This window comes from Theobroma cacao, chromosome 1 (assembly GCF_000208745.1).
Source record: "Theobroma cacao cultivar B97-61/B2 chromosome 1, Criollo_cocoa_genome_V2, whole genome shotgun sequence".
Lineage (NCBI taxonomy): Eukaryota > Viridiplantae > Streptophyta > Magnoliopsida > Malvales > Malvaceae > Theobroma > Theobroma cacao.
In genome coordinates, this window is record NC_030850.1 from 12434353 (window position 1) to 12443165 (window position 8813).

Below are 8813 nucleotides of genomic sequence, written 5' to 3' on the forward strand. Positions count from 1 at the left end.
TTAATGTACTACTTTTCTCAACTTATTTAGTTTATTAGTTAATTTAGTGTTTATTTTAATTTTGTTTTAATTAATTTTCTATAAATTTTGATTACTTAAATAAGATTGATTTGTTATAAGATTTTAGTACTTAGTAAAAATTTAGGTACAAATCTCCGTGGGAATGATACTCTACTTCATCATTATATTACTTGTTCGATACGTATACTTGAGTCTATAGAATCGACAACAAGGAGTATACAGAAAGTCTTATTTTTGGTCCCTCGGAGGAGTCATTCAAACTCTTTCCCTCGTATTTCCACATGTTGGAATGTAAAAATTTCGATGTTGTCATAGCTGTTGCTATGGATGGGGAACAACAATTGAAATATTGTTTCTAAGGGTTCAGGGCATGTATCTGGGGGTTTAGTACTGTAATACGGCTTGTAATTGCTATCAATTCCACACATCTAAAAGGCAGATTTAAGGGTATTCTATTTGTTGTGGTATGCAAATATGCGAATGAGCAAATATATCCAGTTATGTTTGGCATTGGCCACATGGAGGACAAAGAGTTTTGGTCGTGGTTTTTTCCCAATTGCGTCGTGCGATTGGTTGTCCTAAAAATGCAATGTTCATTTTTTATTAGCGTCTTGGCATTAAGAATACAATTGAGAAAGTGTACGACGACGCACACCACGGTCTATGTAATTACCACTTAGGAAAAAACGTTAAAAATAGGTTCAAGCGCGAAGATATTGCTAAGATTTTCACCTTAGTCGTCAACTACTGCAAGCTCATTGATTTTAACAAACATATGAATCAGCTAAAACAGCTTTGCAAACCTACTAACGACCACCTTATGATATTACAGCCTGAGAGATGGGCACGTGCAATGCCACCGGTAAGGTGTTACAAGCTCATGATATCCGACATTGCGGAGTGTATTAACTTATGTCTAAGACAAGCAACAAAATGCCAATCACCATCTTGATCGAGTGCATCAGAGGCATGTTCCAACATTGGTTCCATTACCGGCACAATGAAGCATTGAATTTGACCACGTCCCTCAACGTTTGGGCTACCAATCTATTGAACACATGGTTCAATGAAGCATGTCACTTTTTCACACAACTAATCGATCGAGTGAAGTTCCAAGTTATAGGTAGGAATAAGGACAGAGTCATCAACCTGTCCATCAAGACATGTTCATGCGGTGATTTCTAGGCCGATCTATTCCCCTGCACTCATGCCATTGTAGGAATAAGGTATGAATATTCATGTTTTCTTATTTTGTACATGATGAATTGAAATTTTAAATTGTTCGTCAACTGTGATTTCATTATCCTAGTAGTAAGTGCAAACATGCAACCATTGAACTTTGCTTAGACTATTACAAGACTCGATCTTGGGTGGAGGTATATGAGGTTCCCATTCCCCCGATTGGGCATCCTAGTGAGTGGGACATCCCCCATGGCATTCAACAAATTGTTGTTTTACCACCAACTTGGTGAGGTCAAGTGGGAAAACTTAGTAGGAAACGGATTCCATCAGCAGGGGAAGGCAGTCGACGACATAGATGTTCACAATGCAAAAGGTATGGTTATAATAGACAAAATTGTCAAACTCTGATTGTAGGTCCATCGACAAATCCAAAAAAGTCATTTACTCAACCGATGGCTTAACGACGACAACAATGACCCAAGGCATGTTCAATTTGTAAACAAACCAAGCACACACAAAATAGCTATCTAATGCGGATTAGAAACTCTAAGAACATGTTGCGTGTCATACCCCGAAGATAGTGGCTCCTCAAACGTCAGTTGTCAGGGATTGTTTCCAACCTGCCATCGAGTTTTGCATTGAAGAATACTATTTGAACTTGAGTTTGACCGAGTCTGGAGATGATATTCTGACGTCTGGCAACAGCCAACATCAAGATGTATGCCTCTGAAGATAATATTGTGGGATCATTAAATGCGTTGTACTCTTTCATAATTTGTTTATTTTTGTAAACAATTAAATAAAATCACAATAAATTTCATATGGCTTAAATGATAAGGGAAATTTGTTTTAAGATAGACATGATGGGTCAATCTGTCAATAAGGAGGTGAACTTTTGATATTCTTGGCTTCTTTAGTGTGTCACATAGCTTAGAAAGTGTAGATACATTTTATCATTGTATGTTTACTCATCACGATATTTTTAGCAAAATACTTGGTTTGGTTGTGTAAAATTCAACTTTACAGTTTACCATTGATCTTGCTTTCCAATCATAGATGGAGGCCAACAAGATATGGGCTTAGTCACGTAATGCAGTTGAAGACGTTGGTTCACACAATACACAATTCTTTAAACACCATTAACTATCTTGAGAGTTGGATTGCTATACATAATAACTAGTCACATAATTTCTAATAGGACATCAAACTATTTGAACGAGTAACGTGCCTAATATGAGGTAACGCGATGCCTAATAAAGGGTCACACAATGCTTGAACAACAAATCACGTATAGCCTGATTCACTTGTCTTGTATGAAATCCAATCATGCGATACACTATCTGAAGTAATGATCGTTACTTAGTTTAAAATTGAAAGGGGGAATTTGAAAGGTGAAAAATTTTTAGAAGCGAGAGGGGCGAGAAAGCTGACATCAACCCTAAATCGTGGGCTAACGGGTTAACATATCAATAATCAAAATGTAGCATACCCTAATTTTTAATACAGAAAAACCCTAATCCATAATTCAATGAAAATCTCTCAAACCTCTCTCTAGTTGTAAGTTCAACCCCCAAACCCGAACCCTCTTACATAATCAAAATCAATGGTTGTATATTCTTGCACACCCAATGTCATTAAGAATGTCCACGAAATTAGGAGTGATGATGAATACTCTCTTTTACGCTCGAGGAAGAAATGGAAATTGGCACTTAAATTGCCTATCGTATCAATAGATTTTTCCATTGAACAAGGTAATGCTCCGTCCTTGTCCTCACGGTTTAGGAACAACACAGATGCTGCTTGGTATAGGGTAACAAAGAATGCCATCATGTCGTGTTAAAAAGTGGTAGCTTGGAAAAGCTTTAATGAATATGTAGACCTTGAGCATGACTTAAATATGTTTTTTGACATGAGTAAACTTAAAGGTCTAAGTACTTTTCCAAATATGGATTATAGCTCGACTTTTGTTAGGGAATTTTACTCCAGCATGTGCAAGAGTAAAAATGAATTTGAAAATCTTCGTCATTTTAATCCATATGTTTTGAACGTGTTTTTGGAAGGAATAGAGTTTACAGTGTCTGCTTTCGACATTGGGTGTCACGACCCAAATTTCGGGCCATGACAAGCGCATCGGCCTAATGGACATAGCCCACTAAGCTCAAGCAAGCCTATTTACATGATCTGTTCATTACTCCATCAAAATTACTGAAGTCATATTTCATAACTTTGAATCAAAGTAATACTAAACATTGCCAACTCATAGTGGCATATTGATCAAGTATATATATATACATTGTCTATAACATGTATCTTAATAATTTACATCAGGGTTGTCTATACATCTCAAAAAGAAGACTCAACTTCTAGGGGAGAGACTCGGGGTAAATGTATAGCTATTGAATGCTGAGACACCTACCAATAGTCGAATCTATGAGGTCACCTCGACCTAATTACCGACTGCCTCTTGATCTGAAAACATGAAGTTGAAAACGGTGAGTATAAACCCAGTGGGTGAACAAGAAGGGAACAAACAAACATTAAGGAATGTTTAACGAAATCATGATGCATTCATTTTTCAAAACAATGTAATTTGTTTTAGTTCTTATTAAAACCCCTCATGAGTAAATCACTTTATGAAAAGGGTCCATGCTCAACAAAGGATTTGGAGAGTGAAAACTTTAACATAAAACACATAAAGATTTTCAAAGTTCAACATGCCAAATTCATATGCATTTCAACCATAAACCATATACATGAGTTTTCACTCTCTAGACATATATACATATACATACATGGATAAATACCAATACCACTGTCATCACATCTAGCTCATGTGCATCCCCTCACATTGTGCACATAGCCGAAGTCATCGTGTGCATCCCTCCACATCGTGCACAATCAGTGTCATCGTGTACATCCCCCCACATCATGTACACGGACACTATCATCATCCATTTCCCTCACCATCACCATTGCCGGCATGTGCATTCCCCCACATTGTGCACACACACGGTTATAATTGTCACGACCTAATTTCTCGGGCCATGACCGGCGCAAGAGCTCAATGAGCATAGCTCATTAAGCCCAAGCAAGCCTATCCATTTACCTTTGCTTAACAAATTTATCATATCATGCATACACACACACCTTTTCCCGAGTGTGAACATAGCCAAAACACAATGGCATTATCGATAATAATATACATGCACTATACCAATCATGTATTTAGCAATTTACATTGCATACACATATTCACATTGTTAGATTGTATTTACAATACAAAAGGACCCATGACTTTCAGCGGAGACATTTACAATAAAAGGGATTACTATCGAATGCCAAACACATACCTAGGAGATGCACTACGGAGACTCCTCGATCTTGGATCCAACAGTCACCTGATCTAAAAACATGATTTTTTATAAAACGTGAGTACAATACTCAATGAGTGAATATTAGAAGGGAATAAGCAATCTCAGCTAGGAAATTTGACAATCATGATGCACCGGTTGAAAATAAGGCCATTTTCATATAACTATTATTCCAAACCCTTTTTCCCTTAAAACAAGTCATCTTGCTAAAATAACAATAACAACATGTAACACATGTAAACTTCTAAATTTCAACAAAACAAACGCTTACATATTTGCATTTTCAACCATATACCCATCATCAACATGCACACCATCCCATCATCATCATCTCATATGCAACGGCTTATGCGCATATAGCCAGGTCAGCAACGACTTATGTGCACTCTCACTCACACATAGCCGGGTCAGCAATAGCTTGTGTGCACTCCTACTCGCACATAGCCGGGTCAGCAACGGCTTATGTGCACTCCTACTCGCACATAGCCAGGTCCAAATCAACATGCAAAGAAGCATCAAATGCATATCATGCATTTTATCATATTGTGATAACACATAAACCATTGTATAGCACATTTTCACAATATAAAATCATTGTACTAAAAGCTTGTTCCCAAGGTACATTTTCTAAGACAAGTTGGATAGAATCTTTCATATTTTCCAAAACAAGTTTGAAATGCAAATCCACTCACCAGTATCGAAAATTCGAATTTCGAGTGCACTCGGACTAATAGCCCTCAAGCGCAATTCCTTTGTCTTTTTCGGACGTCTCACTACCTTGACAAATAACAAAGTCGAGGAATTTACTATATTGTCCCTAAATTGATATAAACTAATTTAAATTACTAATGTTTGATACGTAAATGCAAAGATACGTCCAATTACTGCTTAATCGCGGTATCGATTAAATTCGATCGATCACCCGATTAATTGACGATTATGTCCAAATCACCTCCAAATTAATCCATTTCTCCTCTAATACCTTAGTTTACCACATACCATTTAAATAAAGTCAAATTCAGCATTAGAACCCTCACAGTTCCTTATAGAAAAATTCGGTCATTTGGTGCACTAGCACCGAAATTTTTTTTCTACATAACCGTTCACCTTAATTCATCATATTTCCAAGCCATTTTCCTTGAAATAAAAATAATCGCCCATTGATATTCAGCCCTCATGGTTCTACTAACAAGGAACCCTAGAAAAATTGATTATTTCTTTTGTGTTTTTATTCATAACCATGCTTAACTATCCCTAAACACTAACATAGTCTAAAATCAAATTATTCCAACAACAATTCCTCTTCCATACCCATTTTTCAGAATTGAATTCATCATGATAACTCAATATTCAACCATGGAAATCAAGAACAAAAGCATGGGTAAGCTAGGTATCAAGGAGAATTAAAGAAATTTTAACTTACCTAGCTTGTTTCCTTGATTTCTTCACTTTTTCTTTGAATTTCCACCTAGGTTTTCTTGTTTTTCCTTTTGTTCTTCCTTTTTTCTTGTTGCTGGATGTCTAGGCCGAATATGGTGAGGGAATTGGGGATTTAATGGGCTGATTTCTATACAAAATAATAAAATAATCAAGCATGCCACGTGTCACATGCTTATTGGCTCAATTTTTAACTTTTTGACTTTTTCTTCTTAATTTTCCACCACAAATATTCGGGTATTTATCCAATCCTACCACATTTAAAATCCCTTGGTCTTGACAAGTGCTGGGGTGAAAAATTTACCAATTTGCCCTTGGGACAAAAAAATTACGTTTTGCCCCTATACTCTGAAATATACGAAAATCACATTATTTCTACTTTTCAACCTCAAATAACACTAATATTGATCAATATTAACCAAATGGGGCAAAAAAATCATTTTATAAAGATTCCTGTTTAGTCCTCTAATGGCAAAATTACCATTTTACCCTTGTGCTCCAAAAATACTGGGAATCACAATTTTTCACTGCTAAACATCATTTTATACTCCAATAATCATAATTATATTTCATATAATTATTCTTGGTCAAATGTGATCAAATCTTGGCTAGAAATCTCCATTTAATCATCAAATGATAAAATGACCGTTTTGTCCCTAATCGGTTAATTTTCCTGATGGTCTCCAAACTGGACCTTGAACTCCGAATCACTATTCTAAGCCATTCTGTGGGTTTCAAAATTTTCAATTTCCTCTTAGAATATTTACTTGAACTAGTTTGAGACTCGATTTAAATTAGTTGTACCACTTGGTACAATACCGTCTTTTAATCGAGCTTGACAGGGTCTCACAATAATCATTACACAATATCAACTATCATGCACAATATATATATATCTATATATATACCAACATAATGTAATAGTGCATGAATCCATAACAACCGCATGTCACAACATAAAATCAATTTATCAAAGGCTTGTTCCCAATGCACTTGTTTTTAAGGAAAGTTGGATAAAATCCTTCAAGTCTATTGTGCAAATAAGTTTATATTCCCAAAACAAATTTTGAAATGCAAGTTCACTCACTGGTATCTTGTTGAACCTTTAGTCGACTCTACTTCTCTAATTGTCCAAATGGGGCGATGGGGCTTCATTGGAACCTATTATCACATTAGCATCACCATTAATTCAAGCCACATACTTATAAATTCTAAAAGCTTTCTTTTAGCTAGCTTTCAAATTGCCATTTAAGTGGCTATCTAAGTTCACTATCTTAATCACTCTAAAGTGAAAGAACAACCCCAACTACCAAATCACCCCCAAGTCTAACCACTAATCATTTTCAACATAAAAACTCAATTCTAATGTACTACTCACCTTGGTAGCTTGTATTTGAAATTCTTCCCAACAACTTTCAAGTTATTATTAAAGCTTCCTCTTTCTCTCTTTAAAACACCTAACTAGTGAGAGAGAGTATGAAAATAAAATTTTGCAAGGGTTTCAAAGTGAGAGAGTGGAAGAGCACAAGGGTTTATGAAAGGAGTGCACCAAGGCATGAAAAGTGGAGTTATTTTAAGGGAGGTTATGGAGCTTTCATATCAAACTTTCATGGAGGATGAAAACAACATGATATGAGAGGAAGAAGAAGGAGAAAAGCTGCTGGAAAATGAAGAAGCTGCTGGAAGAACAAGATATTTATAGCCCATGCTTATCCACTTCACTTAAATTACGAAAATGCCCTTTCACAAATTAGTTTGTTCTATTCCAATCCTTTATGCAATCTTTTTACTCTTTTGACACTAGGACAAGGTCCATAATGGTCTAGAAATACTCGGGTTCATGAAAACTTAAAAATTCTAACCCGAGGTGAAAAATGACCATTTTACCCCTATCGTGAAAATCATCAAAATTTTTGTTTCCTTGTCATTTTACCCATATTTTCATGATTCATTTATGCCTTATGCCTACTTAGGCCTTAATATTATTTGAAACTTACTTTTAGGGGCTTACTAAGAAAATGACAAAATTACCCTTGATCAGGGATATCGCGTGTACTTTTATCCACGAGTCTATAAAGGTCAAGGTCTCTCATTGGGAAGCTCCTGAAAATGGAGTACAGAAAGGGACATGACAAATTTCTCCCATTTTATGAGTTGTCCTGCATATGGGCCATAGTGACAAGAAGAATAGAACCATTCACGACAAATTCATGTTATGCTTGTCATTTGTAATCCGCAAAAGCTAGGTTGGTACATAATTTTCTAGTATCCACATTACAAGGAAGGATCAATCATTTAAAACATATTAGTGTTGAGGACTTGTGGATGATGGAATCAATTAGAACCTAGTTGGGTGTGACTATTGCACAATATATGATCAGCAGAATGATAAGAGTCACCCTACGGGATGAGACGAATCTAACATATGGAAACATCATATAAGCTTTTGTTAAGAAGATCTGGAGTAATAGATATCTAGTTGATTGGACCAGTCACAGGCCTTGTATTCTTTATATTGGATGGCTCTTGAAAAGGGGATATGAGATTAGTGTTGATGAGTCATTCAACTCTTTCGAAAGTAGCCCAGTTCATCCTACCCATGATACTCCATCCACTGATCCATCTAGAATTATTCCAGATCCTGTTTTGATTGATATGATAAATAATATGCTTATGAGAATTGATGAGAAACTCACCAGCCAAACTGATAGAATGTAAACATTGGAATTAAGGATACAGAATATTAAGAATTTTCAAATGTAAAGAACATATACATAAAAATTAGGCAGCAGAAGTGTAACA

The 8813-nt window shown here is 35.9% G+C and overlaps 1 long non-coding RNA gene across 1 annotated transcript; it reads right to left on the reverse strand.

The window, feature by feature from the left end:
• LOC108661704 lies at positions 5018-6036 on the reverse strand. Its single transcript, XR_001927481.1, has 3 exons — positions 5998-6036; positions 5267-5351; positions 5018-5046 (listed from the first exon to the last, which is right to left on the reverse strand). It is a non-coding gene; the product is annotated as an uncharacterized LOC108661704 (long non-coding RNA).